This window comes from Ranitomeya imitator, chromosome 7, assembly GCF_032444005.1.
Source record: "Ranitomeya imitator isolate aRanImi1 chromosome 7, aRanImi1.pri, whole genome shotgun sequence".
In the NCBI taxonomy this organism is placed as follows: Eukaryota; Metazoa; Chordata; class Amphibia; order Anura; family Dendrobatidae; genus Ranitomeya; species Ranitomeya imitator.
This window is the reverse complement of record NC_091288.1, coordinates 26074028-26100966: the sequence shown is the minus strand read 5'-3', so window position 1 is coordinate 26100966 and position 26939 is coordinate 26074028. Positions and strand designations below refer to the sequence as shown.

The 26939-nt window shown below is 45.4% G+C and overlaps 1 protein-coding gene and 1 long non-coding RNA gene across 3 annotated transcripts in view; one reads left to right on the top strand and one right to left on the bottom strand.

Annotated features, from left to right (window-relative positions):
* Positions 1-11046: 11046 nt before the first annotated feature.
* On the bottom strand, positions 11047-20842 carry LOC138645832 (uncharacterized). The gene is made up of 3 exons (XR_011314771.1): positions 20786-20842; positions 16366-16485; positions 11047-11364 (listed from the first exon to the last, which is right to left on the bottom strand). It is a non-coding gene; the product is annotated as an uncharacterized lncRNA (long non-coding RNA).
* Positions 20843-21051: 209 nt separating this feature from the next.
* MMADHC (metabolism of cobalamin associated D) overlaps positions 21052-26939 on the top strand; it is a 29265-nt gene continuing 23377 nt past the window's right edge. The window contains exon 1 of one of the 2 annotated variants that reach the window (XM_069732901.1): positions 21052-21174. The gene's annotated coding sequence lies outside the window, so the exon portion shown is untranslated. Of the gene's footprint in view, positions 21185-26939 lie in introns of both variants that reach the window. The other variant, XM_069732902.1, reaches the window with a different exon arrangement.

Here is a 26939-nt window from a genome sequence, read left to right as displayed (position 1 = left end):
TATAATGGCCACACATGATGCTCCATACTGTATAATGGCCACACATGATGCTCCATACTGTATAATGGCTACACATGATGCTCCATACTGTATAATGGCCACACATGATGCTCCATACTGTATAATGGCCACACATGATGCTCCATACTGTATAATGGCCACACATGATGCTTCATACTGTATAATGACCACACATGATGCTCCATACTTTATAATGACCACACATGATGCTCCATACTGTATAATGGCTACACATGATGCTCCATACTGTATAATGGCTACACATGATGCTCCATACTGTATAATGGCCACACATGATGCTCCATACTGTAATGGCCACACATGATGCTCCATACTGTATAATGGCCACATATGATGCTCCATACTGTATAATGGCCACACATGATGCTCCATGCTGTATAATAGCCACACATGATGCTCCATACTGTATAATAGTCACATGATGCTCCATACTGTATAATAGCCACACATCATGGTCCATACTGTATAATAGCCACACATGATGGTCCATACTGTATAATGGCCACATATGATGCTCCACGCATAATGTTTAATGGCCCACCCCCCTCCCATCCTGTATGCATGGCTCATGAGCCACGCATGGGGGGGGATGGGAGATGAGCCAGAGAGCCACCCCTGCATACAGGAAGACCTGGGAGGGGGACAAAACATGAGCCACGCATGGGGGGGGGATGGGAGATGAGCTCCTCATCTCCCATCCCCCCCATGCGTGGCTCATGTTTTGTCCCCCTCCCAGGCCTCCCTGTATGCAGGGGTGGCTCTCTGGCTCATCTCCCATCCCCCCCCTCCCTCCTGTACGCGTGGCTCATCGCCGCCCTCCTCTCCCCCCCTGGCCAGCCGCCCCCAGGATCCATGCATGGGCCCACCGGGCGCCGCATTAGCGTCACCATCATTCATGGGCCTGGGCGGCTCATCGGCTGAGGCTCCCCGACCCTGCCGCTCCGCGCTCCACTCCAGTCCCATGCATCCATTCCTATCATGGCTCGGCTCGCTGCTCCGCTCCCCGTCCACGGTCGTCCCCCAGCCCCCGCCACCCTCCCATCAGACATTCATACTCACCGAGTCACCGTCGGTCCGTCCGACTCCTTTCCACACCGCGCGGAATCCACCTCTGTCCCGGCGGCGGCGGCGCAGCACCCTCGTCCTCCTGCGTGAGCTGTCAGGTGGTACCGCGCATTAAGTTCATGAATATGCGCATATTCATGAACTTAATGAGCAGCGGTACTACCTGACCGCACCTCACGCAGGACGAGCTGACGCGGAGACCAGACCAGGCATCGCTGGAGCTAGCTAGGTGAGTATTTATGTACAGTATGATGATGACTCACCACCAGTGACACTGTATGATGTCTGGGCAACTTGGGCGACCACGGTGGGGGGGGGGGGTTATTATTAGAGACAGGGACCAGGTGACCCCGCCGGACTAAAAAAAAAAACAAAAAAAACTTTGCTCTGGTGCCGCCCCCCGCATAGGCGCCGCCCTAGGCACGTGCCCTCGAGTGCCTAGTGGCAAATACGGCCCTGAGTGGACTGTTTCTCCTTTTTTTTCTCACTGCTGTCCATTCTGTCTATCTGATCTTATACTGAAGATATCAGTGGAACTGAAGTAAGAAGAGGCTGCTCACACTGCTGTCCACCCTGTCTATCTGATCTAATGCTGAAAATACAAGGATGCTGAGGTAAGAGGATGCGGCTCACACTGCTGTCCACCATGTCTATCTGATCTAATACTGGGGATACCCGGGGTGCTGAGGTAAGAAGACGCTGCTCATACTGCTGTCCACCCTGTCTATCTGATATAATACTGGGGATACCAGGGGTGCTGAAGTAAGAAGAGGCTGCTCATACTGCTGTCCACCCTGTCTATCTGATCTTATACTGAAGATATCAGTGGAACTGAAGTAAGAAGAGGCTGCTCACACTGCTGTTCACCCTGTCTATCTGATCTAATGCTGAAAATACAAGGATGCTGAGGTAAGAGGATGCGGCTCACACTGCTGTCCACCCTGTCTATCTGATCTAATGCTGAAGATAATGGGTTGTTGAGGTATGAATAGACTGCTCAAACTGTTGTCCACCCTGTCTATCTGATCTAATACTGGAGATACCAGGGGTGCTGAGGTCAGAAGAGGCTGCTCACACTGCTGCCCACCCTGTCTATCTGATCTAATACTGGAGATACCAGGGGTGCTGAGGTCAGAAGAGGCTGCTCAAACTGCTGTCCACCCTGTCTATGTGATCTAATACTGGAGATACCAGGGGTGCTGAGGTCAGAAGAGGCTGCTCACACTGCTGTCCACCATGTCTATCTGATCTAATACTGGAGATACCTGCGGTGCTGAAGTAAGAAGAGGCTGCTCACACTGCTGTCCACCCTGTTTATCTGATCTAATGCTGAAGATGCTGGGTTGTTGAGCTATGAATAGGCTGCTCAAACTGCTGTCCACCCAGTCTATCTGATCTTACACTAGAGATTCCAGGAGTGCTGAGGTATGAAGAGGCTGCTTAGAATGCTGTCTACCCTGTCTATCTAATCTAATACCATGACTATGTGATCTAATACTGGAGATACCAGTAGTGCAGAGGTAAAAAGAGGCTGCTCACACTGCCTGTAGAAGTGTGGGTTACTGCTTCATTGACCCGGGGCCACAAAAACCCATTCTCAAGATCGCTTTGGGTCCCCTAGTTTGGATCACCATCAATTATATATTTGGGAGCAGTGGTCACGCATATGTACTACCATTCCCATGGACCTAGAAGTGAAGGAAGCAGTGGTCAACCCCTTCCATGAACCTATACAGGTGAATGAAGCGGTGGTCACGCATATGCATTGATTACTGATCAAGTAGATAGATAATACATGTTTGTAGGATAACCTCTACGAGAAAAAATGGATTATTTTTCATCAGTGTGCTAGGTCCAATTTTCATCCTTTCTTGGTCAGTGTGGCATCCATTTTTCTAGTTCACGAAAAAAAAATCAAAGCTTCTACCTATTAATAAACAACACTCAGGTGATGCATGGACACCATGCACATACTATACAATTTTTAATAGACCTATTAATTTGAGTGGGTGGGTTTGATCTATGACACAGATCCATAACAGACATGTCTGGGTTTTTTAAACTTGGGGTGGGGGGGGGGGGGGGGTTTCTTGACACTTGATCCTCAAAAAGACACTATGTGAACAGTCCCGTAGACCCTAATGGGTATGTGTTCTGTCTATGAAAAACGGATGTCTGAATGAGGCCATAGAGTTGGTGAATGGAAAGCGAGGCCTCATTCAGATGTCCGTCTGTTGTGTACGACAGCCATGTTTTTCACGGACAGATCACATACCCATTATAGTCTATGGGGCTGTTTCCATGTCTATGTACTTTTGCGGACCAAGTGTACACAAAAAACAAATGCAGACGGCCGTTTTTAATCTGAGCCGCGTCTCGAAATCGCCCACTCGAATCAATAGGTTCGTGAAAAAAATCATCTGCGTGTCGTCCTAGTTCAGTCCATATTTTACTGCTTAACAGATGGAAGACGCTTGGATTTATTATTTTTTTTTGCATACGATTAAAATGGATATAATATCAGATTCTAGCATTAGCCGCTCTTTTATGGCTAGTAACGTGCAGCGTGGTGTCCACACATCTCAGACATCTAACATGTCACATGGAAGCGTCTGGTTTCGATTAGATGTATACATCACAAAACACAGCTCAGACATCTAGGCACCACCTGAAAATCATTATGGTTCTAATTAACCGCCCGGACCCTCTGTAAATACGGGCAAAAAAAGAAATGCGACATGACAGCCGGGAAGGGTGGGGTGAGGGGATGAAATTTCATTATTTTATTCATTAAAGGTTCTTTCTTTTTTCAAATTGATTAACAGGACGAAAGGAAATTGTCCCTCAGTTCCATTTAGTTCTTATATTGGTTGGTTCACTGCGGCCGTCTGTATCAATGGATCCACAAGGATGTGAGAGATGACGGACATTTCAGAGTTGAGAAACTATTGAGAGATGGGATGGCAGGTCCAGATTCACAACCAATTTTTATTATTGTAATCCAGCTAAAAGTGAAGCAACTGTGCAAATATTATTTATTAAAAAATATTCTATTGTTTTGCGACCACAAAGACCTAAGTGTCTCCATGGTAACAGACTACAAACAAAACTTGTGTAGTCTGATCCTGCAGTCCCTCCATCTATCATTTAATTTTTAAGGACCTCAAACAAATTAGGCCTCTTTCACACATCCGTCGGTACGGGGCTGTCGCAGACCGTCGGCCTGACGTACCGACGGACATTGTGCAAATAGTGCACAACGTGGGCAGCGGATGCAGTTTTCAGACACATCTGCTGCCCATTATGAGTTCCGGGGAGGAGGGGGCCACGCATGTGCAGTCAGAAATGGCGGTTCTGATGGACGAAAAAACGTTACATTGAACGCTTTTTCGTCACGACGGGCCGCACAATCACAATGTAACCGTTGCACGACAGTTGCGACGTGTGGCCATACATCGCAATGCATCGCTAATGCAAGTCTATGGAGAAAAAACGCATCCTGCAGGCAACTTTGCAGGATGCGTTTTTTCTCCAAAACGACGCATTGCGGCGTTGGCCAAACGACGGATGTGTGAAAGAGGCCTTAGAGAAAAGTTGGCCAGATCGACCAGTCATTAAATGTGTATGGAGGATACTGATGGCCCCCGATAAATTACTTTGGGGGACATAAGAATTTAAATGCTTGATCCCTTTGTTTGGCATGTAGATAAGCTGCTGCCAAAGCATTTTGGCAGAGGCTCTCTCATAAAGGACATGTGTGTGGGGACAGATAGCAATCTCATGTGTATGACCGGCTCCACCAGAGGTTTCTGGCCTCTCTGACCTCTCCTTAGGATTCAAGCTTTATGAATGGGCAGGTCAATCACTTTACTAATATGACGCCATTTGACAAGTAGAGACATGTGGTTGGCAGTATTACTGCAGCATCAGACTACAAGAGTTGTTTGTAGTCTGTTACCATAGAAACATAAGTATAGACACAAATATTATTAATTAAAACTAATTTAATAGATTACTGGCCTCAATGTTTTCCTGGGGGTCCGACCAGGTCAGACTTTTTTCAATAAATGCAAACTTTCCTTTTTTTCTTTTTTGGAAACACGGATATTGTGTCATGGTTGCAGTAACCCTACTATTTTCCAGTTCAATAAGTAGTAGATCTAATGCATGAAATAAGCTGCTCTTAAAGGGGTTTTTCTGAGACCTTAAGGAGGACTCGCCAGTAGCCATAAATATGTAATGTTTTTACTTTGAGAAATACTGATGACCTGAATCTGGCGTTGTTTTTCTTTTGTTCCAGTGCCTCTGTTTCTACCATACAGACCCCTTTTTGCTGCATGTAAATCTGTTCTGTATAGCCAAGTGGGCGTGGTACTTAATTTCCATCTGGCGGACCATGCCCAGTTGGCTACAAAAAAGGACCAGATTCATATACAGGGATGAAAGTGCCATAACTTAGGAACGGAGAGGTGCAGGAACAAAAAATATACAATGCCGGATTCAGGAGAACAACGACATTTAGACCAGGTAAAAATTACATATTTATTCCAGGTCCTCTTTATTATTCACTATGATTGAGATAGAACGTCCACATGAGAGGGCCGACTCCTAGCACCGCAGCCAATCTGCTGATTGATGGGAGCTCAGTGCACCGGACGTGGGTTGTTGTCGTGAATGGTAACTGTAGGCTTTCTCCAATTTACTACTCTCCAATATTCCTAGACTCTTATGGGGCAGGATAAGTCGTCAATGTGCGGTCAGAGGTGGTCCGATCCCCAGCACCTGCAATGATCACATGGGGAATTCTAGAAAATCCTTTACTTCTACACTCCCTGGAGTGCGGGGTGGGATCTGACAACCATTCTGAGCCACATTCCTGTTTTAGAAAATCTGGTTGCCTTTTTTTTTTTTTTTTACATCTTGATTCTACTAGCTCCGGAACTTTATCACAAGGCTTACAAATTACATTATAAACTCTTAACGAGCTCCTGTGAATGTGTAATTTTATGCAAAGTTGAAATGTCTTGACAACTACCTGGGCCGCTTTTGCTTAATAAATGGCAAAAATAAAAACTGTTGGGTAAGGAGGCCCAATCTGCTGCGCGTGCTCCGGCATGAGTAAACCTGGCACATTCTGTACCACTCACAAGAGAACAGGAAAGATGACTGTGCCATGGGGTGAATCAGGAGGCCGGATTGGCAAAAAGCCAAGGTGAAGATCATCCCTAGCTCCATTATGCCTGTGTCAGATACGGGCAAAGTTTCAAACTGACGTCATTTATAAAGTAATTTACAATGAAGGGTTAATTGGAAAATGCACTCAGATCATGGATTACACAAGCACAAAAAAAAATCTTTTTTTTACAATTTAGCCATTAAAAATCAGAGATACAGTCACGACTAAAAGTATTGGCACATTTGAAATAATTCCAGAAAACGTATTTCTCCCAAAAATTATTGCAATTGCACATGTTTTGTTATACACATGTTTATTTCCTTTATATTTTTGTAACAACACAAAAAAAAAGAAGAAAAAAAAGGCAAATTGTACAAAATTTCACACAATTATTATTTGGAATAAATGACTGCAATCAATCACTTCATATAACCACCAACAAGCTTCTTGCACCTATCAAATGGAATTTTGGACCACTCTTTTTTGGCAAACTGCTCCAGGTCTCTCATATGTGAAGGTGTCTTCTCCCAACAGCAATTTTAAGATCTCTCCACAGGTGTTCAATGGGATTAAGATCCGGACTCATTGCTGCCACTTCAGAACTCTTCAGTGCTTTGTTTCCACTCAAAGTGCATCTTGAAGTATGTTTGGGGTCACTCACACTCAGTTTTCTAATACCAGACACTACATTGCAACCCAAAATCCTTTGGTAATCTTCAGATTTCGTGATGTCTTGCACTCAGTCAAGGCACCCAGTGCAAGAGGCAGCAAAACAACCCCAAAACGTCTTTGACCTTCCACTATATTTGACTGTAGGTCCTGTGTTCTTTTCTTTGCAGGCCTCATTTCCTTTACGGTAAATAGTAGAATGTTGTGCTTTACCAAAAACCTCTAACTTGGTCTCATCTGTCCACAGGATGCTTTCCCAGAAGAATTTTGGCTTACTCACGTACATTATGGAAAATAACATATGTCTCTGTGTCAGCAGTGGCGTCTCCTGCCATAGGTTTCATTTCATTCAAATGTTGACGGATAGTTTGCGCTGACACTAATGAACCCTGGGCTTGCAGGAGAGCTTGAATTTCTTTGGAATTTGATTGGGGCTGCTTATCCACCATTAGGACTATATAATAATAATTTTATTTATATAGCGCCAACATATTCCGCAGCGCTTTACAAATTATAGAGGGGACTTGTACAGACAATAGACATTACAGCATAACAGAAATACAGTTCAAAACAGATACCAGGAGGAGTGAGGGCCCTGCTATCCTGCTTTCCAACATTTCATCCATTTTTCTCTGCCATCCACATCCAGGGAGACTAGCTCCAGTGCCATAGGTTGTAAACTTCTTGATTATATTGTGCACTCTTAGTAGAAGAACATCAAGATTTATTGAGATAGACTTGTAACCTTGAGATTGTTGATATTGTCCAGCAATTTTGGTTCTCAAGTCCTCAGACAGTTCCTTTCTGATCTCTCTGTTCTCCATGCTTAGTTTGGCACACACAGACACACAATGTAAAGATTGAGTCAACTGCTCCCCTTTTTATCTGGTTTCAGGTGTGATTTCATATTGCCCACACCTGTTTCTTGCCACAGTTCAGTTTGAACAAGCATCAGATGCTTGAAACAAAGTTGCTTGCCCACAGTTTTGGAAAAGTGCTAGCATTTTTTTATCTGGCTCATTTTGGATGTTTTGTGTGAAATTATGTCCAATTTGACTTTTTTTCCTCAGTTTTTTTTTGTGTTATTCCAATACACACAAAGGAAATAAACATGTGTATAACAAAAAATGTGTAATTATAATAATTTTCTGGGAGAAATACTTCATTTTCTGGAACAATTTCAAGGGTGCCAACACGTTAAGCCATGACTGTACTTGATTTTTTTTTCGCATTTCCTCAAAAACCCCAAAACATCAGTTTGAAAAATATTTTTGAGCAGAACAAAAATATGAAATCTGTCTTTTTTTATGCAGCGATACATCCCTCTCTGCATTACTGTATGACTACGTGGATTTGCCATTCAGAAAAGCTCATTGACAATTCCTAGAGGAGCTGTAATGTCTGATAGGATATCATCTCCTATGGAGATTCCTTCCATTACTGACCACCGGGCCTGACGTAAAATTATCATTGAAAATCCTACATTTCTTGGTCAAGATTTAAAAATCACAAGATTGACAAGAATATCTGGGATGAGTAGGGACTGGAAGGGGGGACAAACATCATGTAATATCTATAACCGGTTATAAAGGGGTTAACTACTACTTTAAAATATTTGATTAACAGGAATTTATCATTAGGATCAAGTCTCCTAAGCCGCCTATATGGGCATATAGGTCAAAGAAAGATAAATAAAGCGATAACATGATATCTGCGATCCGATGTCTTATTCCAGAGAAATCCGCATTTTTCTTAATATGTAAATGAGCTGTTAAGATCTATGGGCCGGACATAGATCTCCCCGAGACTCTGCCTCCAGAGCTTATTGTAAATGAAAGGAGTTATTACAAGTGTGAGACGTGTAGATCGGGACTATCAGTCATTACATGCCCCACCCTGGCAACGCCTCCTTCCATTTAAAATAAGTCTGAAAGCAGATTATCAGGGAGATCTATTTCCCATCCATAGATCTTAACAGCTCATTTGCATATAAGAAAAACATGGATTTCTCTGGAATAAGCAATTGGATCACAGCAGAGCCGGGAAGAGGGGTAAGCAGGGTAGCCACCTGCTTCGGGCGCCACCTCCTGCCTACTCGGTGGGGGCGCACATTGCTGAATGTCTGCGGTCAGCCGGCACCTTCCTCCGGCCGCAGATATTCAGCACAGTGATGGCAGCAGTGCCACCCCTCTCTCTGTCCTGCACGCCAGCCGTTGCTCTTTCCATGCCCTCAATTGTGTTCGCGCCTGTCAGACACAAATACAATTGTTGTGTGCGCATTTTCCCTGCTCCGGTGGGCTCTCCAGCAAGACACAAGCCACTTCCGGCCTGCACCTCGTTGGAGAAGGTGCTCACAGGGGACGTCGGATGGTGCGATGGAGTGATATCATCGTGCCACCCAGCATCCATTGCTGCACTTCACAGAAAAGGAGACCGTGGACAGGGAGTCTGGATGATGTGAGTATGAGCTTTTTTTCTATTTTTTTTTAATTCTTATATTACTGTGCAGGGGGGCATAAAATGAGGGGAGGGGCTGTGCTAATGGGAGGAATAAAATAAGGGGAAGGGCTGTGGAGATGGGGGAAAACTGAGGGGCTGTGCTGATGGGGAATAAGAAGGGCTGTGCAGATGGGGGGAAACTGAGAGGCTGTTCTGATTGGAGAATAAACTGAGGGGCTTTGCTGATGGGGGAATAAACAGAGGGGCTGTGCTGATGGAGGGAATAAACCGAGGGACTGTGCTGATGGGGGGAACATAATGAGGGCCTGTGCAGATGGGAGGAATAAAATGAGGAGCTGTGTAGATGGGAGGAATAAAATAAGGACCTGTGCAGATGGGAGGAATAAAATAAGGGGCTGTGCAGAGGGATGGAAGAAAATGAGGGGCTGTACAGAGGAAGGGAATAAACTGAGGGGCTGTGTAGAAGGTAGAATAAAAGAAAGGGCTGTGCAGAGGGGGGGGGAGAATAAACAGAGGGGCAGTGCAAATGGGGGTGAATAAACTGAGGGGCTGTGCAGATGGGAGTGACTAATATTAGGGAATGGGCTGATGGGGGGCAATAAACTGAGGGGCTGTGCAGATGGGTAGAATAAACTGAGGGCTGTGTGGGGGCCATCAAATGAGGGGATGTGCTTTTGGACCATAAATTAAGGGGCTGTGAAGGGGGGACAGCAAATTATATGAGGAGATATGCTGACCATACTGTACATGGGGATGTGGAGGTCATTATACTGGGATATGTGATGACCATACTGGATAGGGGGCTGTTGTGAATATCATACTTTATTGGGCATTGAACGGGGTGTTGTTTGTGGGCCATAATATGGGTTGTTGAGTGGATCATCACAAAATACTAGGGGGCTGTTTTGGACACCATACTGTTTATGGTTTTTTTTTGTGAATCTCATACTATATATTGGGTGCTGTGGTGGTGACCATACTGCATTTTGGGGGGTTGCTGTGGCTATCATACTGTATGGGTGGCTGTGGTGACCATCATACTGTGTAGGGAGACAGTGTGAGGAGTGGTTACAGTTTGAAGAGGGCAGTGTGGTGGACAGTGTGAGGGCATAGTGTGAAGAGGGGCACAGAATGGATATAGAAAGGGGGCAGTGTGAAATGGAGGCACAACATGGAGAGGAGTTAGTATGGTTAGGGGACAATGTGGAGGCATTTTAATAACTCTCTTATTTTTAAGGGCATTGTGTCGGGATGTGCTGCAGAAGACCGGAGAAGAAGGAGGTCTGCAGAGAACAGCTGTGGTTGTGCCATTCATCTGCCTAGGGCACCAAAATACTTTGTCCCGACCCTGCATCACAGATATCAAGGTTCATTTCATATTCAACTTTCTATGACCTGCATGCCCATATACAGCTCTGGCAAAAATTAAGAGACCACTGGAAAATGTTCAGTTTGTCTGATTTTTCTCTGTATAGGTATATCTTTGAGTAAAATGTAAATTGTTCTTTTAGTCTATAAACTTCTGACAACACGTCTCCGAATTTCCAAGCAATACATTTTTCTTTTTTTTTTTCCGACAAACAAAAATGGTCAAAATTAAAAAAAAAACAGTACTTTCAGACCTCAAATAATGCAAAGAAAACAAGTTCATAATCATTTAGAAACAACAATACTAATGTTTTAATTCAGGAAGAGTTCAGAAATCAATATTTTGTGGAATAACCATGATTTTTAATCACAGCTTTCATGCATCTTGGCCTGCAGTTCTTCTTTGTTTGATGGCTTGTGACTATCCATCATCCTCTTGATTACATTCCAGAGGTTTTCTATGGGGTTCAGGTCTGGAGATTGGGCTGCCCATGACAGGGATTTGATGTGGTGGTCTCTTAATTTTTGCCAGAGCTGTAGACGGCTGAGGAATTAGGAGGATTGACAGATTCCATTTAATGGTACTAAAAAAAAAAAAAAATAAAATTATATTAACCCCAAACATTGTCCCAAATACACAGGAGATACCTGTCGGCTGAATATTCGCTCGAAAGACATCTACCTCTCCCCACTCCTCCATATATATGAGCACTGATTGTCCGCGCATTCTTTTCAGTGGGGAAAGTGGAGAAAGCCACTGCCAGACTCTAATGGCAGCAGATTATCTTCCCTGAAAACGAAAAGATCGACATCAGCCAGAGACAACAGATCATCGTCCGGTCCCCTAAAATTAATGGGTTCTGCCGACTTATATCTAATGTGTATGGGGGTCTTTACATTTGGTGTCTCGTATGACCTGTTTCGATGGTCACGATATACACCTTCAGTCCTTCATGGAGTATAATGGTGAAGTTACACGGTTATGGCGCACCCTTATGTCCCTAAGTGGGGTCTGTATGGGGGGCTCTATGGGTACGTCACATGAATTGCCTAAAATCTAAATTCATTTGGAGCCCGTTACTGTCATTAAACATGGAACGCAGAGGGGACGAGAACTAGAAAATACAAATGTGCGGTTTCTATAATTTCCGCCATTGTATTTAGTTACACACATTTGTCTTTGTTAGGGCTGAGTGTGCGCTGCTATGGCAGGAATGAGCCAGAGGGCATCCCTAACACTATACATAATATTATAATAAGCGGAAATACAATATGCTCCCCGTCCCTCTCTCCTCTCACAGCTTTGACTTGTTTCTGTATACTATGATAGCACAAGAGTGCCCCCTAGCAGCCACAGACGGTGATGACACCTACATGTCATCCTCTTTACTTTTTTTGCTCAGATGAACACCTGCTATGCTCACACATTGCATTTGTGCTGCTTTTATTCACTGCTTTACAGTACCAGCAAAAGCTATGAGATTTCAGAAACCTCATGCACACCTTGTTTTTTTCCTGACTGAATTAGAAAACTGCTGCGTTTTTGAAAATTGCAGCATATCACTTATTTCAGCATTTTTGCAGCATTTTTTTCCGCCATAAAAAGCAATGAATAAGTGGAAAAACACATGAAAAGACGCAGGTACGGCAGTATGTGAGACTCATTTATTTAAACCGTTATGTCTTGATCTCCTCACCTGAGAAAGGCAGTTAGGATTAGTACAATTTAATGAAATTAGTGATATGTGTAAAGTAATCCGAACCTCGCACCTCCGTCTCCAAGACTTCTCTCGTGCTGCGCCAGCTCTCTGGAATGCACTTCCCCAGACGATCAGACTGATACCTAGCCCCGACCTATTCAAGCGTGCTCTGAAAACCCATCTCTTCAAACAAGCCTACCACATCAACTACTCAGTAAACTAACTTTGCCCTGTTCCCTCCGTCCAAATATTATCTACATGTGAATCTGCACCCTACTATTCATCTGTCTCCACACCGTCCATGCACACGATAACTGCACTTGATACTTGACTATTGCACTTAAACACACGGGCTGATGACCGGATCATGCAGCTTTATATGAAAATCCCTATTTATTATAATTGCCAGACCTGAAATAACAAGCACTTTTCACCTATTGTGTCCCTCCCCATTTCCTTGTAGATTGTAAGCTTGCGAGCCGGGACCTCACCCCTAATGTCACTGTTTAAATTGTCTTAACTTATACTGAATTTATTGTCTGTACATGTCCCCGCTTATTAAGTGCTGCGGAATATGTTGGCGCTATATAAATAAAAATTATTATTATTAATAAACATTGGCCGACCAAGGTGTGAAAGTTAACAATACCTGATCAACTCAAGGGCCGACCAAAGTGTGAGAGTAAGGCCGGCGTCACACTAGCGTATTGCATCCGATGCGAGAACATCGGATGAGATATGCTAATGACCCTCGGCTCCTTCTCGCAGCAGAGCAGGAGCCGAGTGTCATCCGTCTGTGCTCCGATTCTCTCGCACAGGGAGGATCGGAGCACAGCTGCGGAGGAGGCGGAGAAATTAATTTCTCCATCTCCTCCATTGCTGGGGTCCGCTTATAGCGCACATCACTCGGATGTTATCCGAGTGATGTGCGCTGTCTCACTCGCACCCATAGGCTTATATGGGTGCGAGTGAGCCGTGAGTTTTCCTCGGTCCGAGACAATCGCAGCATGCTGCGATTGTCTCGGACCGAGGAAAACGGCCGACAAAAAGTCGGCTGCTGGGAGCGGCCCCATAACTTAATATTGGTCCGAGTGCAATGCGATTTTTTATCGCATTGCACTCGGCCGTTTTAAACGCCAGTGTGACGCCGGCCTAAACAGTGTCCTACAACCTCATATCACTGCCAGTGTCTTAGCTAAACTATTCACTCCCCCCCACTGTTACATTTGTAATTCTGTATTTTTTTCATCAACTCACGTGAACTTTTTTTTGCTCAGAATAGTCACTATTTTCTCAGACATAAAAAAAAATTTCTACAAAATAATTTGATCAAATTGCCCTTCTTTTCAAAATGGTTTTATGGTTTCACTGATGTCTTGTGCTGGGAAAGGTCAGAGAGGCCCGGCGCCTGCACACTGCAGTACTTTGCTCTGCCCCCAACAGGGCAAATAAGTACGCCTGCACCAGAGCGCGGTGCCGGGGAGCCAAGAAGCAAGCAGGAGGGTGGCGATCATAAGAAGAGTGTCGGACCCGGACCTGCGCCACCCATCAGATCGGACCGCCCCCCATGGGTGATTATAATAAAAGTAATTTTTCTTCTCTTGCAGGTCGGATCGGGGGCTGATGTCCTGCCCAATTTAGGGGATTTTGTGTGAAATTATGTCCAATTTGCCTTTTTTTTCCCTCAGTTTTTTTGTGTTCTTCCAATACACACAAAGGAAATAAACATGTGTAATAACAAACCGCGTGTAATTTCAATTACTTTCTGGGAGAAATACTTCATTTCTTGGAACAATTTCAAGGGTACCAACACTTTCAATCATGACTGCATGTTGTTCTAGACCATAAAAAACAACAGTCTAATGTTCTAGAACCCGAGAATGTGATCTACTAAGGACCAGGGTCAGCAAAAGTTAGATATGGAGCGCGCTGTGCGGTATTACATAGAGCAGAACACATCACATCGTGTGGGCTGTAACTGTCGGGATCCCACACATTTACTCACATTTTGAACTAATGCATTTATATGAAAATTTGTCAGTATCCATGGTTACATAATTACTAACACAGGCAATGATCCATGACGCTTAAAGCCTGGTATGGATACGCGTCCATCCAGAGCAACGCTCCATCATGGCCTCGGTTTGCTTTGTATGTTTGCCTGGTTTTATATACAATGGGTAACCAGAGTCGGCTTTTTTTTTACAGCAGCTTCTCCATCCAGCAGCTAATGGTCTGGTGCGCAGGCTACAGGCACAGCGAAGACAATAGATAAGGACTATACTGCCACCTACTGCTGGTTTCGGAAAGCTCATTATTTAGCAATTTTTGGGTGGCAGTATAACTATTAAAATGACAATTAATAGAGGTGCTACAGCAAAGTACAACACCAGCATCATCATCATCATCATATCATTGGGGGAGTAATGTCAATAAACCCTATAGAATGCAACTCCCAGGACACAATACAGCCACCTGTAACCTGTCATTTTGGCCATTTAATAAACCTCGTTCATTTTTGAATAGTTGTTGACATGGCACCATAGCTGCAAACAAGGAGAAGAGAACTGGAAATCTTAATCATTGAATTCAGGTTTTTCACAAGTATATAACTTCTGGATCCTCCCCCAGTGTATAACATCCGGCCCCTCACCCCCAGTGTATAACATCCGGCCCCTCGCCCCGATGTATATCATCCACCTCACCCCCGGTGTATAATATCCGGGCCCCACCCCGGTGTATAACATCCAGCCCCCAGTGTATAACATCCAGCCCTCACCCCTAGTGAATAATATCCAGACCCCAGTGTATAACATCCGGCCCCTCGCCCCCAGTGTATAACATCTGGCTCCTCACCCCCAGTGTATAACATCCAGCCCCTCGCCCCGATGTATATCATCCACCCCACCCCTGGTGTATAATATCTGGCCCCCACCCTGGTGTATAACATCCAGCCCCCAGTGTATAACATCCAGCCCTCACCCCTAGTGAATAATATCCAAACCCCAGTGTATAACATCCGGCCCCTCGCTCCCTAGTGTATAACATCCGGCCCCTCGCCCCCAGTGTATAACATCTGGCTCCTCACCCCCAGTGTATAACATCCGGCCCCTCGCCCCGATGTATATCATCCACCCCACCCCCGTTGTATAATATCCAGCCCCCACCCTGGTGTATAACATCCACCCCCAGTGTATAACATCTGGCTCCTCACCCCCAGTGTATAACATCCGGCCCCTCGCCCCGATGTATATTATCCACCCCACCCCCGGTGTATAATATCCACCCCCAGTGTATAACTTCTGGCTCCCACCCCGGTGTATAACATTCGGCTCCTTGCCCACCATAACAATGTGTGACAGAACGGCCGGTGGTTTGGAGCTCACTGATACCGGCACGGTCCTGTATTAGGAGCCATCGGGGTGAAAAGTCCGTTCATGACATTTCTTCCTTCCTAAGTCTTCCCCCATCACCTGTGTGTGAAATTATTGAGAAGTGGAAGAAACCGCAACAACTCAACCATGAAGTGGAGACCCCGTAATGTTACAGAGCAGGGGGCCGAGTGCTGAGGAGCAGAGGGCAGACAAGTCACCACCGCTCTGCTGACTCCATAACTGCAGAGTCCAGACTTCCTCTGGTATCAGCACAAACACTGCGCCCCCGCCGGGAGAGTCATGATCGAGCTGCTGCATGCAGCCGTACATCACCAAGCACAATGTCGAGCGTTGAATGGAGCGATGTATAGCCACCATCACTGGACTCTGGAGGAGACGTGTTGTGTGCAATGATTGATCACACTTCTCTATCTGCATCTGATGGAGGAGCCTGGGTTTGGTGAATGCCAGCAGAATGGTACCTGGCTGCATTGTACATTGCTGTACTCACCCTCCACAGGTCTAATCCTGGGTCTCCATTGCTGCTCCTGGTGTCTGTTATTGTCTGCATCACTTAACAGCATAAGCCGCTGAGTTCGCTGATTGAAAAGTTCCTATCCCCCAATTTTTCCTAGAAAAGGAAATAAAAATAATTATATTTGGCCTCTCTGCGTGCGTAACTGTTTGATCTTACAAGACATCATATCATGCATCCCATGCAGATGTGACAACCTACATGGTGAGCTGCAGCATGTGCTACATGTTCACAGATCGACCAGAAGAAGAATCCAATTTCACCTGTCAGAAGTGTAGACTAGTGGCCCTTTTAGAAGAAAAGGTGCGGGGTCTGGAAGAAAGAATAGCAACTTTGAAACTCATCAAAGAGAATGAAGACTTTCTAGACAGAACAGAAGCATCTCTACTGGTCACAGAAGGTGCAAAAAGTGTCAGAGAACCTCCAAAAGCAGATGAGTGGAAGCATGTGACCAAAAGAAGCAAGAAGACCATGGAGAAATCACCAACCACACAACTGAAGAACCGATATCAAATCTTTGTAGAGGATGAAGATGGCACACCTAAGGATGAAGCAATACTAGCAAGCAAAAAAGAAAAGGGCACACAGCAACAAGTGACAGCAAAAAGTACAGCCAAGAAGCAACGAAGAGTGGTGGTGGTGGGAGACTCACTACTGAGAGGCACCGAAGCAGCCATCTGCAGACCGGACATAACTGCAAGAGAAGTATGCTGCCTTCCAGGTGCGATGATCAAGGATGTGACCGATAGGATACCAAAGCTCTTCAGCTCCAAGGACGTCCACCCATTTCTTCTGATACATGTTGGCACCAATGACACGGCAAGGAAGGACCTACCGACAATCTGCAAGGACTTTGAAGAGTTGGGGAAGAAAGTAAAGGAACTGGATGCACAGGTAGTTTTTTCTTCTATCCTTCCAGTAGACGGGCATGGCACCAGGAGATGGAACAGGATCCTTGATGCAAACAACTGGCTAAGACGATGGTGCAGACAACAAGGATTTGGATTCCTGGACCACGGTGTGAATTACTGGTATGATGGACTCCTCGCCAGAGACGGACTACACCTCAACAAACCTGGGAAACACACATTCGCCAGAAGACTCGCTACACTCATCAGGAGGGCGTTAAACTAGAAGAAGAGGGGACGGGAAGAAAAACATTAGACTTGAACAAAGAAGATCCAGGAAAACATACTCAGAAGGGAGGTAAGAACATTTCTAAAACAATCCACAGCGAGGAGATTGGAACAAAACAAAATCCTCTAAACTGCATGCTCGCAAACGCCAGAAGCCTGACAAACAAGATGGAAGAACTAGAAGCAGAAATATCTACAGGTAACTTTGACATAGTGGGAATAACCGAGACATGGTTAGATGAAAGCTATGACTGGGCAGTCAACTTACAGGGTTACAGTCTGTTTAGAAAGGATCGTAAAAATCGGAGAGGAGGAGGGGTTTGTCTCTATGTAAAGTCTTGTCTAAAGTCCACTTTAAGGGAGGATATTAGCGAAAGAAATGAGGATGTCGAGTCCATATGGGTCGAAATTCATGGAGGGAAAAATGGTAACAAAATTCTCATTGGGGTCTGTTACAAACCCCCAAATATAACAGAAACCATGGAAAGTCTACTTCTAAAGCAGATAGATGAAGCTGCAACCCATAATGAGGTCCTGGTCATGGGGGACTTTAACTACCCGGATATTAACTGGGAAACAGAAACCTGTGAAACCCATAAAGGCAACAGGTTTCTGCTAATAACCAAGAAAAATTATCTTTCACAATTGGTGCAGAATCCAACCAGAGGAGCAGCACTTTTAGACCTAATACTATCTAATAGACCTGACAGAATAACAAATCTGCAGGTGGTCGGGCATCTAGGAAATAGCGACCACAATATTGTACAGTTTCACCTGTCTTTCACTAGGGGGACTTGTCAGGGAGTCACAAAAACATTGAACTTTAGGAAGGCAAAGTTTGACCAGCTTAGAGATGCCATTAATCTGGTAGACTGGGACAATATCCTCAGAAATAAGAATACAGATAATAAATGGGAAATGTTTAAGAACATCCTAAATAGGCAGTGTAAGCGGTTTATAACCCAATGTGGCTAAACAAAGAAGTAAGACAGGCAATTAACAGTAAAAAGAAAGCATTTGCACTACTAAAGCAGGATGGCACCATTGAAGCTCTAAAAAACTATAGGGAGAAAAATACTTTATCTAAAAAACTAATTAAAGCTGCCAAAAAGGAAACAGAGAAGCACATTGCTAAGGAGAGTAAAACTAATCCCAAACTGTTCTTCAACTATATCAATAGTAAAAGAATAAAAACTGAAAATGTAGGCCCCTTAAAAAATAGTGAGGAAAGAATGGTTGTAGATGACGAGGAAAAAGCTAACATATTAAACACCTTCTTCTCCACGGTATTCACGGTGGAAAATGAAATGCTAGGTGAAATCCCAAGAAACAATGGAAACCCTATATTAAGGGTCACCAATCTAACCCAAGAAGAGGTGCGAAACCGGCTAAATAAGATTAAAATAGATAAATCTCCGGGTCCGGATGGCATACACCCACGAGTACTAAGAGAACTAAGTAATGTAATAGATAAACCATTATTTCTTATTTTTAGGGACTCTATAGCGACAGGGTCTGTTCCGCAGGATTGGCGCATAGCAAATGTGGTGCCAATATTCAAAAAGGGCTCTAAAAGTGAACCTGGAAATTATAGGCCAGTAAGTCTAACCTCTATTGTTGGTAAAATATTTGAAGGGTTTCTGAGGGATGTTATTCTGGATTATCTTAATGAGAATAACTGTTTAACTCCATATCAGCATGGGTTTATGAGAAATCGCTCCTGTCAAACCAATCTAATCAGTTTTTATGAAGAGGTAAGCTATAGGCTGGACCACGGTGAGTCATTGGACGTGGTATATCTCGATTTTTCCAAAGCGTTTGATACCGTGCCGCACAAGAGGTTGGTACACAAAATGACAATGCTTGGTCTGGGGGAAAATGTGTGTAAATGGGTTAGTAACTGGCTTAGTGATAGAAAGCAGAGGGTGGTTATAAATGGTATAGTCTCTAACTGGGTCGCTGTGACCAGTGGGGTACCGCAGGGGTCGGTATTGGGACCTGTTCTCTTCAACATATTCATTAATGATCTGGTAGAAGGTTTACACAGTAAAATATCGATATTTGCAGATGATACAAAACTATGTAAAGCAGTTAATACAAGAGAAGATAGTATTCTGCTACAGATGGATCTGGATAAGTTGGAAACTTGGGCTGAAAGGTGGCAGATGAGGTTTAACACTGATAAATGTAAGGTTATACACATGGGAAGAAGGAATCAATATCACCATTACACACTGAATGGGAAACCACTGGGTAAATCTGACAGGGAGAAGGACTTGGGGATCCTAGTTAATGATAAACTTACCTGGAGCAGCCAGTGCCAGGCAGCAGCTGCCAAGGCAAACAGGATCATGGGGTGCATTAAAAGAGGTCTGGATACACATGATGAGAGCATTATACTGCCTCTGTACAAATCCCTAGTTAGACCGCACATGGAGTACTGTGTCCAGTTTTGGGCACCGGTGCTCAGGAAGGATATAATGGAACTAGAGAGAGTACAAAGGAGGGCAACAAAATTAATAAAGGGGATGGGAGAACTACAATACCCAGATAGATTAGCGAAATTAGGATTATTTAGTCTAGAAAAAAGACGACTGAGGGGCGATCTAATAACCATGTATAAGTATATAAGGGGACAATACAAATAGCTCGCTGAGGATCTGTTTATACCAAGGAAGGTGACGGGCACAAGGGGGCATTCTTTGCGTCTGGAGGAGAGAAGGTTTTTCCACCAACATAGAAGAGGATTCTTTACTGTTAGGGCAGTGAGAATCTGGAATTGCTTGCCTGAGGAGGTGGTGATGGCGAACTCAGTCGAGGGGTTCAAGAGAGGCCTGGATGTCTTCCTGGAGCAGAACAATATTGTATCATACAATTATTAGGTTCTGTAGAAGGACGTAGATCTGGGGATTTATTATGATGGAATATAGGCTGAACTGGATGGACAAATGTCTTTTTTCGGCCTTACTATGTTACTATGTAATGAACGACGAAAAAAAAGCAAAAGGAATTTAAAAAAAAACAATTGGAAAGTCGTACGATAAAGACTACGATAAACGATGAAGACCATGGCTCGGACCACCAAAAATAAGCAACATATAAATCTGTAGAACGGAAAATAAACAGTGAAGCAAACAAAATCCGCTGTCCCTGCCACTCACATATAGGATAATTGGAGGGAGGTTAAAAAGAAAACATAAAACTGAAAAATGTTTTAAAAATCTCATTAACGTGTTATAAAAACGGCATTTTTTTAGGACCTCGTATACTTTGACACCCCGCGACCACGGCTGTTTTCCTTAGAGGCCGCCTCCATGTTTAGTACTGGCAAGCGGCCCTGTTTAGTACTGGCAAACGGCCCTGTTTAGCGCTGGCAAGCGTTGTTATCTCTATCAGCGTGAACGCTTGTCGCCTGGTGAGACGTCAGGACCTCTTTTCTAAACGTCTATTGGCTCGTACAATTGTCAGTCTCACTTGCCTCCAATCAAATCTTAATATCCCAACAGCTTCCGCATTTTCAGCCAATCGCACTGGAGCTTACTTTCCGCAGAGGGGCGGATCTCTCCTAGCCAATCAGACGGCAGGTGTGGCGCACGTAGACAGTGGAAGAGCCGAGGACAAGGCTGGCGGGCGCATTGATCCCCAGAGTGTGAGTACAGGTAGGACCGAGCCCCGGGGGCCGCACGGTGCTAGACACCGCAGGCACCGCGCCTTGTAGTGAGGCTCGCTGTACAGCCCGCGGTCCCGAGTGTCTGAACCTTTGTTACAAGGTGTCATTATATAGAATGATAGTATTAGTATACATTATGCTGGCACTTTAATAGTTAAAGGGTTTTCCGCCTTTTTTTTTTTTCAAAGACAGTTAAAATAATATTGTAATCCCTTTAAAATGATGCGACAATTATGGATTTTTCGGTCGCTCGCCATTTTTGCGTTATTTTTCTTAATCACATCATGTGACTTACAGCAGCCAATCCGCTGCAAAGAATTAAACGAGGGTCAAACGGTGAGCGGTAAATGGGAGGGGTGAAAGGATAAAAACGGCGGACGTCTACGCCAGGGGTGGGCAACTAATTTACAGAGGGGCCACAGGAGACCCGGACTGTGGTGGAGGCCGAACCAATAGGATGAAATGAATTCTGCTCAATATTAATGTTAACATTAATTATCACTTAATATTGAGCAGAATTAACTATGCTGACATCCCCCTATATATCATATGAGCCCCTACACAGCCCCGTGTATACAGTAAGAGCCCGCACACAGCCCCTTATATACAGTAAGAGCCCGCACACAGCCCCTTATATACAGTAAGAGCCCGCACACAGCCCCGTATATACAGTAAGAGCCCACACACAGCCCCTTATATAGAGTAAGAGCCCACACACAGCCCCTTATATACAGTAAGAGCCCGCACACAGCCCCTTATATACAGTAAGAGCCCGCACACAGCCCCTTATATAGAGTAAGAGCCCACACACAGCCCCTTATATAGAGTAAGAGCGCGCACACAGCCCCTTATATAGAGTAAGAGCCCGCACACAGCCCCTTATATACAGTAAGAGCCCACACACAGCCCCTTATATACAGTAAGAGCCCGCACACAGCCCCTTATATACAGTAAGAGCCCGCACACAGCCCCGTATATACAGTAAGAGCCCACACACAGCCCCTTATATAGAGTAAGAGCCCACACACAGCCCCTTATATACAGTAAGAGCCCGCACACAGCCCCTTATATACAGTAAGAGCCCGCACACAGCCCCTTATATAGAGTAAGAGCCCACACACAGCCCCTTATATACAGTAAGAGCCCGCACACAGCCCCTTATATACAGTAAGAGCCCACACACAGCCCCTTATATACAGTAAGAGCCCGCACACAGCCCCTTATATACAGTAAGAGCCCGCACACAGCCCCTTATATAGAGTAAGAGCCCGCACACAGCCCCTTATATAGAGTAAGAGCCCACACACAGCCCCTTATATACAGTAAGAGCCCGCACACAGCCCCGTATATACAGTAAGAGCCCGCACACAGCCCCTTATATAGAGTAAGAGCCCACACACAGCGCCGTATATACAGTAAGAGCCCACACACAGCCCCTTATATAGAGTAAGAGCCCACACACAGCCCCGTATATACAGTAAGAGCCCGCACACAGCCCCGTATATACAGTAAGAGCCCACACACAGCCCCTTATATAGAGTAAGAGCGCGCACACAGCCCCGTATATACAGTAAGAGCCGCACACAGCCCCGTATATACAGTAAGAGCCCACACACAGCCCCGTATATACAGTAAGAGCCCGCACACAGCCCCTTATATAGAGTAAGAGCCCGCACACAGCCCCGTATATACAGTAAGAGCCCGCACACAGCCCCTTATATAGAGTATGAGCCCGCACACAGCCCCGTATATACAGTAAGAGCCCGCACACAGCCCCGTATATACAGTAAGAGCCCGCACACAACCCCTTATATACAGTAAGAGCCCGCACACAGCCCCGTATATACAGTAAGAGCCGCACACAGCCCCGTATATACAGTAAGAGCCCACACACAGCCCCGTATATAGAGTAAGAGCCCGCACACAGCCCCTTATATAGAGTAAGAGCCCGCACACAGCCCCTTATATAGAGTAAGAGCCCGCACACAGCCCCGTATATACAGTAAGAGCCCGCACACAGCCCCGTATATACAGTAAGAGCCCGCACACAGCCCCTTATATAGAGTATGAGCCCGCACACAGCCCCGTATATACAGTAAGAGCCCGCACACAGCCCCGTATATACAGTAAGAGCCCGCACACAGCCCCGTATATACAGTAAGAGCCCGCACACAGCCCCGTATATACAGTAAGAGCCCGCACACAGCCCCGTATATACAGTAAGAGCCCGCACACAGCCCCGTATATACAGTAAGAGCCCGCACACAGCCCCGTATATACAGTAAGAGCCCGCACACAGCCCCGTATATACAGTAAGAGCCCGCACACAGCCCCGTATATACAGTAAGAGCCCGCACACAGCCCCGTATATACAGTAAGAGCCCGCACACAGCCCCGTATATACAGTAAGAGCCCGCACACAGCCCCGTATATACAGTAAGAGCCCGCACACAGCCCCGTATATACAGTAAGAGCCCGCACACAGCCCCGTATATACAGTAAGAGCCCGCACACAGCCCCGTATATACAGTAAGAGCCCGCACACAGCCCCGTATATACAGTAAGAGCCCGCACACAGCCCCGTATATACAGTAAGAGCCCGCACACAGCCCCGTATATAAGAGCCCGCACACAGCCCCGTATATAAGAGCCCGCACACAGCCCGTATATACAGTAAGAGCCCGCACACAGCCCGTATATACAGTAAGAGCCCGCACACAGCCCGTATATACAGTAAGAGCCCGCACACAGCCCCTTATATACAGTAAGAGCCCGCACACAGCCCCTTATATACGGTAAGAGCCCGCACACAGCCCCGTATATACGGTAAGAGCCCGCACACAGCCCCTTATATACGGTAAGAGCCCGCACACAGCCCCGTATATACGGTAAGAGCCCGCACACAGCCCCGTATATACGGTAAGAGCCCGCACACAGCCCCGTATATACAGTAAGAGCCCGCACACAGCCCCGTATATACAGTAAGAGCCCGCACACAGCCCCGTATATACAGTAAGAGCCCGCACACAGCCCCGTATATAATAATAATAATAATAATTTTTATTTATATAGCGCCAACATATTCCGCAGCGCTTTACAAATTATAGAGGGGACTTGTACATACAATAGACATTACAGCATAACAGAAATACAGTTCAAAACAGATACCAGGAGGAATGAGGGCCCTGCTCGCAAGCTTACAGACTATGATGAAAAGGGGAGACACGAGAGGTGGATGGTAACAATTGCTTTAGTTATTCGGACCAGCCATAGTGTAAGGCTCGGGTGTTCATGTAAAGCTGCATGAACCAGTTAACTGCCTAAGTATGTAGCAGTACAGACACAGAGGGCTATTAACTGCATAAAGTGAATGAGAACATGATGCGAGGAATCTGTTTGTTTTGTTTTGTTTTGTTTTTTTTAATAGGCCACACAGGGATCGTTAGGTTAATGCATTGAGGCGGTAGGCCAGTCTGAACAAATGAGTTTTTAGGGCACGCTTAAAACTGTGGGGATTGGGAATTAATCGTATTAACCTAGGTAGTGCATTCCAAAGAATCGGCGCAGCACGTGTAAAGTCTTGGAGACGGGAGTGGGAGGTTCTGATTATTGAGGATGCTAACCTGAGGTCATTAGCGGAGCGGAGGGCACGGGTAGGGTGGTAGACTGATACCAGGGAGGAGATGTAGGGTGGTGCTGAGCCATGGAGTGCTTTGTGGATGAGGGTAGTAGTTTTGTACTGGATTCTGGAGTGGATGGGTAGCCAGTGTAATGACTGGCACAAGGTAGAGGCATCGGTGTAACGGTTGGTGAGGAATATGATCCTGGCAGCAGCATTCAGGACAGATTGGAGCGGGGAGAGTTTGGTAAGAGGGAGGCCGATTAGTAGAGAGTTACAATAGTCCAGACGAGAATGAATAAGTGAAACAGTAAGAGTTTTTGCAGAGTCGAAAGTAAGAAAAGGGCGAATTCTAGAAATGTTTTTGAGATGCAGGTAAGAAGAGCGAGCCAGTGATCGGATGTGGGGGGTGAATGAAAGGTCAGAATCAAGGATGACCCCAAGGCAGCGGGCATGTTGCTTTGGAGTAATGGTGGAACCGCACACGGAGATGGCAATGTCAGGCAAAGGTAGGTTAGTAGAGGGAGAGAACACGAGGAGTTCAGTTTTTGACAGGTTTAGTTTCAGGTAGAGGGAGGACATGATGTTAGAGACAGCGGTAAGACAATCACTGGTGTTTTCTAATAAGGCAGGCGTGAGATCAGGAGAAGAAGTGTATAATTGGGTGTCGTCAGCATAGAGATGGTACTGGAAACCAAATCTACTGATTGTTTGTCCAATAGGGGCAGTGTACAAAGAGAAAAGGAGGGGGCCTAGGACTGATCCTTGAGGAACCCCAACAGTAAGGGGAAGGTGAGAGGAGAAGGAACCAGCAAAACATACAGTGGAGGATCGGTCAGAGAGATAGGAGGAGAACCAGGAGAGAACGGTGTCCTTGAGGCCGATGGAGCGAAGCATAGTGAGGAGGAGCTGATGATCCACAGTGTCGAATGCTGCAGAGAGATCCAAGAGAATTAGCATGGAGTAGTGACCATTAGATTTAGCTGTTAGTAGGTCATTAGAGACTTTAGTGAGGGCAGTTTCAGTAGAGTGTAAAGAGCGGAAGCCAGACTGAAGAGGGTCGAGAAGAGAGTTATCTGAGAGATAGCGGGTAAGACGAGAGTGGACCAGGCGTTCGAGGAGTTTAGAGATGAAGGGAAGATTAGAGACAGGTCTATAATTAGCGGCACAGTTTTGATCGAGGGATGGTTTTTTAAGTAATGGATGTATGATGGCATGCTTAAATGAGGAGGGAAAAATACCGGAAGTGAGGGAAAGGTTGAATATTTTTGTTAGGTGAGAGGTGACAGCCGGGGAAAGGGACTGGAGGAGATGTGACGGAATGGGATCACTGGTGCAAGTGGTCGGGCGAGAAGATGCAAGGAGCCTGCTTACTTCTTCTTCTGTAACTGCTTCAAAGTCAGAGAGTGAACTAGATGCAGTGGGGGAGGGAGGACAGTGCATGGTATGAAGAGATTGGGAGATGATTTCCTGTCGAATGTGGTCAATTTTTTCTTTGAAATAATTGGCCAGATCGTCAGCACGGAGATCCGTGGTTGGGGCCTGCTCTCTTGGGTTGAGTAGGGACTGGAACGTGTCAAAGAGACGTTTAGGGTTATTGGACAGGGAGGTGATGAGGGTGTTGAAGTAGGTTTGTTTGGAGAGGTGAAGGGCAGAATTGTATGTCTTTAGCATGAACTTATAATGGATGAAATCTTCGGGTAGATTAGATTTTCTCCACAGACGTTCTTCGCACCTGGAGCACCGCTGCAGGAACCGTGTTTGCAGCGTGTGCCACGGTTGTTGCCGTCTGTGTCGAGTTGTTTTATGTATAGGAGGAGCAGCTTCATCCAGAGCACTTTGCAGGGTTTCATTGTAATGCTTCAGAGCAGAGTCAGGACATGAGATGGAGAAGATTGGGGCCAATGATGACTGCAAGTTCTTCATAAGTTTCTGGGTGTTAATGGCCTGTATGTTTCTATAAGTGTGGAAAGTGGGGGTGACCTTAGCGGGATGGCAGTTCTTGATAGAGAATGAAAGAAGGTTGTGGTCAGAAAGTGGGAGAGGGGAGTTTGTGAAATCATCCATTGAGCAAAGCCGGGAGAAGACCAAGTCAAGGGAGTTTCCATCTTCATGCGTTGGCGAG